Genomic DNA, 12,044 nt, shown 5'->3' on the forward strand with positions numbered 1-12,044 from the left:
TGCTGTAGCTGCTGCTACTGTAGCTGCTGCTGCTGCTGCTGCTGCTGCTACTGTAGCTGCTATTGCTGCTACTACTGCTGCTGCTGCTGCTGAGGCTGTGGCTACTGCTGCTGCTACTACTACTGCTGCTGCTGCTGTAGCTGCTGCTGCTGTAGCTGCTGCTGCTGCTGTAGCTACTGCTGCTGCTGCTGCTGCTGCTGCGGCTACTGCTGCTGCTGCTGCTGCATGGAAAAAGTGAGGCTCTAAGCTGTAAAGCACAGAGCAGCAGCATTCTTGAGTTTTATGAGGCTGGGGCTCTGAGCAGATGTTAGGATGCTTTCAGAGGTTTACTTGGAGAAAACTCCGGTTCACGTGTGGACACTGACCCTTGAACGCATCAAGGAGGGACCTGCTGCCAAGATCGACCCGAGCTCTAAACTGGAAGAGGCTTTAGTTTAGAGAAACAGGCCGTGTCCACACTGCGTCATAACCTAATGGCGAAAGCTTGCGTTGAGTCAGCTCTGAACGTTCTCCAGGGCTCCACATAAATTTCTCCTCATGGAAACAGAGGGAGAGGACACAGGCCTCTCGTTTTGGATCCCGAGTCTGGAATTTACAGTGAGGTGAGTAAAAAGTTTGAGAGAAGAAATAAAAAAGAGGACAAGCTGAAAGAGACGCCAGCTGGAGCATCAGACCTAAAACTCTGAGGAAAAAAAAAAAAACAGATTCTGAGACATTTGAGCTGGAGTTTAAGACGAACACTGAGATAAACAAAACATTTTCTCCTCTTCGTACATCGTCCATAGTTTTTCTTTAGGGATGAAATGGGTTCATATCTGATGAGCATTTGATCATCTGAAGAAGCTCACCTGTGTCCTCATGAAGGATCCTGGCAGCTCCTCTCAGGATGGGCATCAGCAGCTAAATGGATCCTGATGCTGGAAGAGCAGCTGTTCCTCAACAACACCTGGCTGCTGGCGCCACCTGCTGGCTGTCCGGAGGACTGCAGGCACGAACACCTGCAGGACCTCACAAACAAAGAGTGCTCTCAGTCCACACAGTTAACTAACAGGTAAACTATTAACAGGTGAACAGCACAAACTTTTGTTGTTTTTCTTCTGGCTGCTCCTGCAGGAGTCGCCTCAGGAGTGAACTCAGGAAATATTTGACGCGTTTTACGCTCCTGATCCCCCTCAAACCTGCAGCCTCAGTTAATTCATTTTATAAATAATCTTAAAACAAGTCAGACTCGTTTATTGTATAGTTTTATTAAATACTGCGTTTAAAAATGTATTCTGGCAAGTTTGATGGTTTATGGATTAATGAAAGCTCAAAATTTAATTTCCCAGAAAACAAGAACAATTTTAAAAAATTGCATTAATGTGAGTCAAGTTCAAAGTGTGTCCATGCGAGGTGCAGCAGAACATCTCATGAACCACTGAACGGACTTCACCACTTTTTGTCCACTAGCAGCTTAAAACTTCTTTAACTTTGAGAAAGATAAAATATTATTTTAGTTTGTCCTCAGTTCATGTCCCAAAGGACTAAAGACAGATTGTCGTCCAGTTTTATACCAGTCATCCACCACTAACATGTAAGACTGCTCCCCCCCAGGCCTATTTGCCCCCCTCCCTCCTCCACTTCTGCATAATTGTCCTTCCTCCCAGAACTCATTCAATTTTATGGAACAAGTCAATAAAGCCGTCAATGTGGAGGAGGAGGCTGAGCCACTCGGGGAGATTGAACGGGACAGATGTGATGCAGCTGCTGACCTCACTCACACCGCCCTGCAGAAGATTTACGACTCAATCTGAGACGAAGCGACGGCCACAAAGAACATTAGATTGCAGTGGTGCTATTTATAAAGACTTCATCACTATTAGGATGAGCGCCGGTGTATTTTTAGAAAGGGACGTGCGCCAGATGTTTGTGGAGAATACAACGTCTCAGGTGGTTCATCGCTACAGATGTTTTCAAACGGAGGAGGGAAATTTCTTGAAGAACTCAAACTATTCGGGGCTGAACAACTTGTCTTGAATCCCAAAAGTCAAACCAGTTCAGCCAGATTACCAAACTGCCCGAGCGTACACAAAGGAATGCATATCACCCGCCAACTTTCATGCCAATGGTTTGGATTAAAATCATCCCGTTGAATAAATTATTGGATTTGTAGCTGTTGGATACAAATATGACGGACGCCCGTCGCTGCTCGAACCACCAGCAAATCTGTCCTCACTAAAAAATTCAGCTAATCCAGCCTGAGGCCTTTCCGTTAAGGAGATTAAATCCCCTCCGTGCACGGTTCAGATCCAGGCCTGGAGGTTCAGGTCAGATGTTGGGGCCAAAATGTTCGATACAAAGATCCTCTACGTTGTCATGGTAACCACAGTCGATGACAGGGGGAGAGTTTTAACTGGTTTTACTTGCAAGGGCAGACTTTCACAACAGGTTACACAGATGTTCACGTGCACGGAGCCCGGTCACGAGCATCTGCCCCGGGCAGTGTGCGAGGTTCGTTTTTATTCTCTCGTCAGCTCCCAGCTCACAGCCAGACTGGTGTCCTTGGCCATCCAGCTGCACATGCAGGATCCTCTTCCAGCTCTCCGAGAGAGAAACGAACTCCAGCTCAAACACATGGTTCATGGGCAGCGAACATTCTCAGACATAATGGATACAAACATCCATAAACCTTGACAGTAGCCATTTTGTTCATCAACAAGAGCACAAGTCACTGTGAGACTACATGCTCAGAGGAGGGCATATGTTGAGGATGACCGTCGGCTACTACCACACCAGATGTTAATGGAACATCTGTAAAACTGGCCGACTAACAGACACTGTGGTCAGTTGGCTGTGTCGACCTTTTCGAATTTGTCACGGAGGCGGGAGGTTCTGGCCCAGAATGATACCTCAATAAGAAACTGAATTATTAAAATCGTTGCATCTGTTAAATTTACTGTTTTAGGTATACGACATCTATGTGTGTGTGTGTGTGTGTGTGTGTGTGTGTGCGTGCGTGTGTGTGTGTGTGTGTATGTGTGTGTGTAAATCAGTCACCCCAATCATGAAGAAACAATGCTTTTTAGTTTTTATATTGCTTAAAAGTATATTTCCTCAAATGATTGGGGTGGCTGAAGATTCATCCATGGGGCCGTGGCCACCATTGGCCACCCCCTGGCTCCGCCGTTACACCAGGTAGTGGCTAAAACGTCTCCCTGCACTCTGTGCCATTATGGACAATAAAACAGAACACCTCCCTCTGTTCCTCTCCACAGTGCAGCTCCTCCTGCACTTGAATATCTTGTATTAAAAACATTTGGGTTTACTTCATGTTCTGTTCAGGTCCAGAAAAAAACATCTCCAGAACTTCAAACATTCTCTGTTCCAGGGCTGATGGTTTGATCTGCTGCCAGTCACTGAGTGGACCAGGAACTCCTCTGTAGACCAAAGGTTCTGGAGTCAAATGTGAGTCCATCTGTCCAACTGCTGAAACTGGGTCCAACAGAACGGGTCAGACTCCAGAACCTCAACCTGACTGAAAAGATGTGGTGGACCTTCAGAGAGCTGAGCAGGAACCTCAGCGAACCGAAGCAAAGATGGCAAGAAGAGTGGGCCAAACGTTCTCCAGAACCACATGAGACGGATCCAGAAACCCTCTGGTCCTGTCCCCTTCACATCTACACTTTGTTTCGTTGGTCAGCTGAGAAGTTTAAGGTCCGGTAAGGAGGTGTTGACTTGGTGCTGACAACCTGAAAACTAAAAACTAAAATAAAAGTCTCCTTAACTTTATTTCTTCAGGTGGACGAACTCACCTCTACATCCAAAACAGTGTTGAGTTGGTTGTTCCGGTCTGGATCCACTGGATGGCGGTCTTGTCCAAGAATGAAAACATTTATCCATGTTTGGTGTCAAGTCTTTTTTTTTTTTAGTTTTTTATCAACATTACAAACATGTGTCTGCCAGGGGTATGTTAACAGGTACAATCGTAAAAATATTAAAATATAAAAAGAACAAGATAATTATAAAAAGGTACAAATGATAAAAAAAATAAGTCTAAAAAGATACAAAACGATCTATTTACAGGTTATATAGAAAAATTCATGTTTGGGGGCCCAGGAGGGCTCGTGCTGGTCCCATGAGTCAGCGGGGGTGACATGCTCTCATTTACTCATTTCCCGACGTGAGAGGGCGAACATGTAAACACCACACCAAGTCTCAGCTGAGATTTAATAAATGAACTTCTTGTTTTCTGCCAGAACTCCAAACATCACAAACATTTATGTGTTCAGTAAAATCACTGGATGTTCTGCTTCGTGCAAAACAGTTTTTCAGAAGTGACCTTCAGCGGAGAGCATCACATCGACTGAACATCAAACCTGTTTCTGTTCCATCCTTCTCAGAACTCAAGGGGGGGGGGGGGTCTGAGTGTCTTGTTCCTGAGTGATGGTACGATGGAGCGGGAGATAGACTAATGGATCACGACCTCATTCTCAGTAATGAGAGTGTTGCATCGGTCAGTCATAGTGAAGAAATAGTTAGGACTGAAGGCGAGGCTCTGGATTTACTGGTCTGTCCGTTCCAACCCTCACCTGTGGTCCTGAGGTTTGGATCAGGACCTAAAGAACCAGATCCTGGATCCAAGCAGCTGACAGGAGTTTCATTGGGTGGGGTCTCAGCCTTAGAGGTTGAGGAGCTCTGTTATTGCTCCTCTGCTTCAAAAGGAGCCAGCTGAGGAGGTTCATCTGAGCTGGACCTCCCACTTTGGAGGTTTTCCAGGCACCTCCCACAGGGAAGAGGTCCGGTGCAGACTCAGAACTCTCTGGAGGGATTATGGATCCTCTCTGGCCTGGGAAAGTTTTGGGGTCCTGCAGGAGGAGATGAGAGGGTCTCTGGTGAGAGGGAGGTCTCCTGGACCTGCTGCCTTCATGACCAGACAACTGATTGGTAGAAGATGAAGATGAAACTTATCTTTGGTACAATTCTTTAGACGTTTGAATAAATTTTATTCTGGAATCTGACATCTGGAAGTCTTTGTTCTGTTTGGATCTTTTCAGTTCTGGTCTTTCATATTTCACACATGATGTTCAGCCATACAAACCTTAGGGCATGACTGATGGGATAACAACAACAACAACAATATTATGGTATATGATTCGGTAACACTTTACAATAAGGTACACAAAATTTGATTAACTACTAGAGAACACCTCAGGAACAAATCAGGAACAAATCAGGAGTTAATAGGTAGTTAACCAGTACTTACTGGGAAACACACAGCCCAGCCTTATTAGAGGACTACTGGTTAGTTCCATGTGAAATGAAGAGGAACTAATCAGGAACTAATGGGTAGTTAACATGGAAACCAAAGAGAAACAAATCAGGAGCTAATAAGTAGATAACCAGTACTTACTGGGGAACACACAGCCAAGCCTTCTTAAGGGACTACTTGTTAGTTACCTAGTAACTTAAGAGGAACGAATCAGAATAAACTTTATTGGCATTGCACCGAGATACAACGCGAACAAGAACTAATGGGTAGTTGTCAAGTAAACTAAACAGGAACGAATCAGGAGCTACAGTCCATTTACCATTTACCATAAAACCACTGAAATTGTAAATTACTTTAAAACATGTTACAAGTTAAGCTTCTCTCGATTTCTTTTCTTTTTTCCAATTCTACTAAATTGAATAGTCATGTATGATCACATGGTGCTATTTAAACCTTCAAAATAAAACCTGCAAAGTGAAATAAATAACTTTTATTTTGTGAAAGCCATAGTGAGCACTGATGGGGGGGGGGGGGGAGACAAAGTGACAAAGAGCTTTTTGCGTTCAGAAACCTGAGCTGGAGCAGCATCACTGGGCAAACAATATAATTGTATCACTTGCTGAAAATAGTTGTGCTTATTGGTTTAGTGATTCGATCATTCTGAACTGAAAATAAACCGGAGCACAAACGCCGGTCAGATCCAGAACCAAACTGGAGGTCCGGCTGAGCCGGAGCACAGGGAGGAATTTTGTTTGTAAATAGGATGAGATTTGTGCCTCTCACTTACACATTTCTGCTTCTGTTGTGTTTTCTCAGGCTGACGCTGTTTATTTTGGACGTTCTGCTCTGTGCCCGCTGGTTTACTGGTCCAGTCTGAGGACCTTCCTGCTCCTAAACAAAAACTGCAGCCTGCAGAGCTAAACGGCACTCAGGGCCTGGAAATACTGCCCGAACAGGGAAATATGTAAAAGTTTCTGTTGCAACTGAAACCCAGATCAGGATGAGCTGAAGGCCACGCGTTGCTTGAGAGGATGCACGTCGTCCGCCATCTTTCCTGCCACTTTCTGGATCGTCCTTAAATGAGGAACGACAGAACTGTGGCTGCTTTGGTCAAACCATGTAAAGAACTTTAAGCATGATCTCACACACGACGGAGAGATTTATTATCAATCTTTATTTAACCGTTGAGATCATGGATCTCTGAGGGAGGCCTGGGCCTGAAGGCAGCCTAAAAGAGATGCTGAAAACAAGGCTGGGGACGGATCGAATGACTGTTTTAGTCAAAGCCTGAAGAATATCTTGTTCTTACGTGATGATTTGGTGTGTTTCAGTCTGTTTTGGATAGTTTTTGTGTTTTAGATCAGGCTTAATAACTTTTTTTGTCCCCCATACGGAAGAATCAGAAATACTCTCCATCCATTCATCCGTCATTCATTTTTCTGAATTTGACAATAAAGTTCAATTTTTTACTTGTTGCCTCTGTCTGCACCTGGTCAGAGTTATAATCACTGTTGAGCCTGCTAAAACCAATGTAGATGTGGTGGCCATCTTAAATCAGGTTGAATACAAAGGGGAAGTGGGTATCGTTGACCTCCCATGGTGGTAGACAATTTTTTTAAAACAATGTATTTGGGACTAAAATGAGTGGCAGTTGTAGTAAAGCCACTTCCACCATTTGAAAACCTCAGAGTTGATGTATAAAAGTAAATCAGTGGTATGACTGTCCTGATTTACTGTTTGCACTGGTGATGTACCGGATGAACAGATCAGGTCAGGCAGGAATCCCCGTGGACTATGATGTTTGCAGATGACATCATGATCTGTCGTGAGAACAGGGAACAGGTGGAAGAGAACTTGGAGAGGTGGCGGTATGCACTTGAAAGAAGAGGAATGAAAGTCAGCCGTAGTAAGACAGAGTCCATGTGTGTGAATGAGAGGGAGGAGGTGGAACAGTGAGGCTACAAGGAGCAGAGGTCACAAAGGTGCAGGACTTCAAGGACTTGGGGTCCACTGTCCAGGAAAATGGGGAATGTGGTGAAGAGGTGAAGAAGAGAGTCCAGGCAGGATGGATGGATGGAGAAAAGTTTCAGGAGAGATTTGTGACAAAAGGGTGTCAGCAAAGATCAAAGGAAAAGTTTACAAGACAGTGGTGAGACCAGCTATGATGTATGGTCTGGAGACAGAGACATGGACAAAAAGACAGGAGACAGAACTGGAAGTGGCGGAAATGAAGATGTTGAGGTTCTCCTTTGGAGAGACAAGGATGGATAAAATTAGGAATGAGATCATCAGAGGTACAGCACATGTTGAACAACTGGGAGATAAAGTTAGAGAGGACACACTGAGATGGTTTGGACATGTCCAGAGGAGGGACAGTGGTTTGGACACGTCCAGAGGAGGGACAGTGGTTTGGACATGTTCAGAGGAGGGACAGTAGGTATACTGGTAGAAGGTTGTTAGAAATGCAGCTGCCAGGAAAAAGACAAAGAGGAGATACATGGATGCAGTTAGAGAGGACATGGAGGTAGTTGCAGTGAGGACAGAGTGAGATCTATGAATTCCTAACAAACCTGTTGTTTGGATACTTCTGGTGATGGTTAAATTAAATTCCATTCAGTTTATTTCTGTAGCTCCAAATCACAACAGAAGAAGTCGTCTCAGGGCTCTGACCAGAAACATTCACATGAATTATAAAAGCCACTTAGTAAAGTTCTCTATTTAAGGAAGCAGAAGGTTGTGCTGAATCTTCACTTTGTCACAGTCTCTCTTCCTGAGCAAGAACAAAGGAGACAGTGGAAAGAAAAAACTCCCTTTGAACAGGAGGAAACCTCCAACAGAACCAGGCTCAGGACGGGCAGCGATCTGATTCGACCGGCTGGTTTGAGAGGACAGGAAGTAGAAATGACAAACACAGAATGACAGGTCCAGGTGAACTTTCTATAGGAGGAAAGATAAAAAAATGTTAAGATAGAAATAAATACAAATACAAACAGGTAGAGCAAGTAAAGACAGCAGAGAGACAAGATGAGGTCAGTTTGTCCTTTAGCAGTCTAAGCCTAAAGCAGCATAACTAAGGGATAGCTCAGGAAACCCAAGCCAACCCCAACTATAGGATTTATCAAAAATGAAAGTCTTAAGCCCAGTGTTAAAACTGGACCATGTGTCAGCCTCACGGACAGAAACTGGAAGTTGGTTCCACAAGAGAGGAGCCTGATAACTGAAAGATCTTCCTCCTACTTTGCTTTTGGAAACTCTAGGAACCACAAGTAAACCTGCAGCCTGAGAGCGAAGTGCTCTGTTAGGAAAATATGGAACAATAAGATCTGTAATATAAGATGGAGCTAGGTTGTTGAGAGCTTTGTAGGTCAGAAGTAAAACTTTTAATTCAGTTCTAGATTTGACAGGGAGCCAATGGAGAGAAGCTAAAACTGGAGAAATATGATCTCTCCCAGTAACTCCAGTTAAGACTCCGGCAGCAGCATTTTGGATCAACTGAAGACGTTTTAAAGAAGTATTTGGACACCCAGATAATAAACCATTGCAATAGTCCAGTCTAGACGTGACAAATGCATGGACCAGTTTTTCTGCATCATCTTTAGATCAGATGTTTCTAATGTTAGTGATATTACGCAGGTGGAAGAAGGTGGTTCTAGTAACGTTTTTAATGTGGGGGATAAAAGACATGTCCTGATCAAAAATAACACCAAGATTTTTAACATTCGAGCTGGAGGACAGATTAATGCATCTAAGGAGGGAGAAAGACTGAAAAAAATATTTTTAAGATGCTCAGGTCCAAAAACCAAAACCTCAGTCTTGTCTGTGTTCAAAAGCAGAAAATTTAGGGTCATCCAGGTTTTTATGTCTTTAAGACATGCTTGTAGTCGAAGTAGCTGATTGGATTCATTTGGTTTCATGGACAAATATAACTGTGTATCATCAGCATAACAATGAAAATTTATTCCATGCTGTTTAATAACATTACCTAATGGAAGCATATATAAAGTAAAGAATACTGATCCAAGCAATGAACCCTGAGGAACTCCATGACTGACCTTAATGTATAAGGAAAATTCATTATTTACATGTACAAATTGGAATCTATCAAATAAATATAATTTAAACCAATTTAGAGTCATTCCTGTAATCCCAATATCAAATTTAAGTCTGTAGTAGAATATTATGATGAACTGTATCAAATGCAGCACTGAGGTCTAACAGGACCAGTATAGACACCTGTCCATTGTCTGAAGCCATGAGAACATCATTAGTAACTTTCACCAGTGCAGATTCAGTGCTGTGGCGAGCTCTAAACCCTGAATGAAATTCCCCAAATCGATTATTTCTGTTCAAATGTTCATGCAGTTGACCTGTAATTATTTTTTCAAGAATTTTGGAGAAGATTAGATATATTATGTTTATTTATTATGTTAGATATACTGTATTATGTTAGATTAGATATAAGTCTGTAATTGTCCAAAATTATTTAATCAAGATCAGATTTCTAAGTAAAGGTTTAATTATAGCAACCTTAAAATGCTTTGGTACATATTCATTAGAAACAACTTAAGCAGATCCTAAAACAGTCTGGTTGAGATGGGATCGGTCAGAGATGTTGATGGTTTGGGTGAAGCTATTAATTTTGGCAATTCAGAGCTCAACAGGAAAAAAAACAGTCCAAAACATTAATCAGATTCTAGTAACATTTTTAAAGTTGCCTCATCTGACAGGGAACCAGAGGTGATAGTAGGAAGTATGGTTTGAATTTTCTCCTTAAATGAAATAATTTTATTTATAAAAGAATCCCCTGAAGTCATCACTGCTTATAGTTGAAATCCTGTCAGCTGAACGGTTTTGTCATTTCTGTTGGTCAGTTTGCTCCCGCAGAACACTGACCCGCTCTGATCTGCCGCCTGAAAAAGACAGGAAAGAACAACTCTGACGTTTGATGCAACAATGTGATTTTGTTCTGAAAGGAGTTTGGAAACAGGAGCAGACCGATCCGGTTTAGATCTGTTTAGAACCTGAGAACATGTCCAGCTGACGTTAAGGTTATGCAATTTTATTGTCGACTCTGAAATAAAGGAAACCTGTTGATGTTTCCGAGTGTGATCTAAATCCCTTCCATATCTTCAAATTCCAGCTTTAACGACGCAGCACTAGGGTCAATAATGAGCTTCTGAACTGGTTTTAGATCGTACAGGTTCAATTTAAACCACAGCAGAACTCACTTTCTCCTGCAAAAATATTAAAGAAACCCTTAACATAAACATTAAAAAACAAACTTTATTGTTAAGCACAAAGGTTGTTTCAAATTTTCCTTAGATGCAGGAGATATTGCAGCTAATTTATTAAAGTAAAGTGATAAAGATGTGTTTGGGTTCAAAAGAAAAAGGGTGTTTTTTTCTTTCTTAAAGAAATAACATCAGAAAAGGTTAAAAAATAAAGGGCCAGCATTCCTTGAAGGAACTCACATCCACTGTCGCTTTTCACGCCAGAATTTGAAAATAAGACACGTAATTTAAAAAAAATAATTTTCTGTTTAAAACAAAATGCCTCTAAATTAAATAAAATCTTAAAACCACTTCATTCATTCAGCATCAGGGAGTCAAACAGACTTCAGCTGAACATGAAGCCCTTAAATTAACCCGTCCACCAATCGGGCGTTGGTTGCACCTGCAGTCCGTCTCTCATCAGCTGAGGTGAGAAACATCAACGAGTTTCACAAAACAGAACTAAAACATTTTGCAGCGTGCAGTTTATAAATCTAAAAGGTTTTCTCAGAGCGAGCGTGGAATATAATCAATTAAAATCCCACAGTTCCAGCTCCACTCACCCTCTGTTAAAACGTCTTGATGACATTAAGTCATGGACGAATTCAAATGTCTCTGTTCCTGTAAACCTGGACTCTCTTGAGCCGTATCTTAAACTGTTACAAATCCCAGGATGGTTCTGACTTTAAGTTTAATGAACACATTAACTCTGTTCTGCTTAAAACTTCTTCCAGTTAAGGCGGATAGTTCAGCTTAAGTCTGTGTTGACCAGACCTGACCTTGAAAAAAATAGTCCACGCCTTCATTCCAGCCTGACAGGACTACTGCAGCACGGTTCATGTTGGGGTCAGCCAGGTCTCCATCACGTCTCCAGCTCGTCCAAAATGCTGCAGCTCGGCTCTTAACAGGAACTCGTAGGTTTGTTCACATCTCACCAGTTTTGTCCTCCCTTCACTGGCTCCCTGTACGTACCAGAATATATTTTAAATTCTCCTGTTGACCTTTAAGTGCATAAATTGCCTTTCACCCTCATATCTCGCTGACCTACTGCAACCAGATGTTCCTTCTCGGGCGCTGAGATCATCAATTCAGTTTATTTAAATAGCACCAAATCAGGACAAAGTTGTCTCAGGGCACTTTACAGAAACATTCACATAAAAGCCAGTTAGTAAAGTTCTCTATCTAAGGAATCCAGCAGACAAGTTGAATCTTGGCTTCGTTGCAGTCTCCCATCCTGAGCAAGCACAGTGGAGACAGTGGAAAGAAAAACTCACTTTAACAGGAAGAAACCTCCAGCAGAACCAGGTTCAGGACAAATGGCCATCTGCTTTGACTGACTGGTTGAGAGGACAGGAAGGAGAGACAGACGAACACAGAATGGTAGGTCCAGGTGTAGGTCCAGGTGTAGGTGCAGGTGTAGGTCCAGGTGTAGGTCCAGGTGTAGGTGCAGGTGTAGGTCCAGGTATAGGTCCAGGTGTAGGTCCAGGTGTAGGTGCAGGTGTAGGTCCAGGTGTAGGTCCAGGTGT

Source organism: Nematolebias whitei, chromosome 6, assembly GCF_014905685.2.
Source record: "Nematolebias whitei isolate Nwh7 chromosome 6, NemWhi1, whole genome shotgun sequence".
Classification (NCBI taxonomy): domain Eukaryota; kingdom Metazoa; phylum Chordata; class Actinopteri; order Cyprinodontiformes; family Rivulidae; genus Nematolebias; species Nematolebias whitei.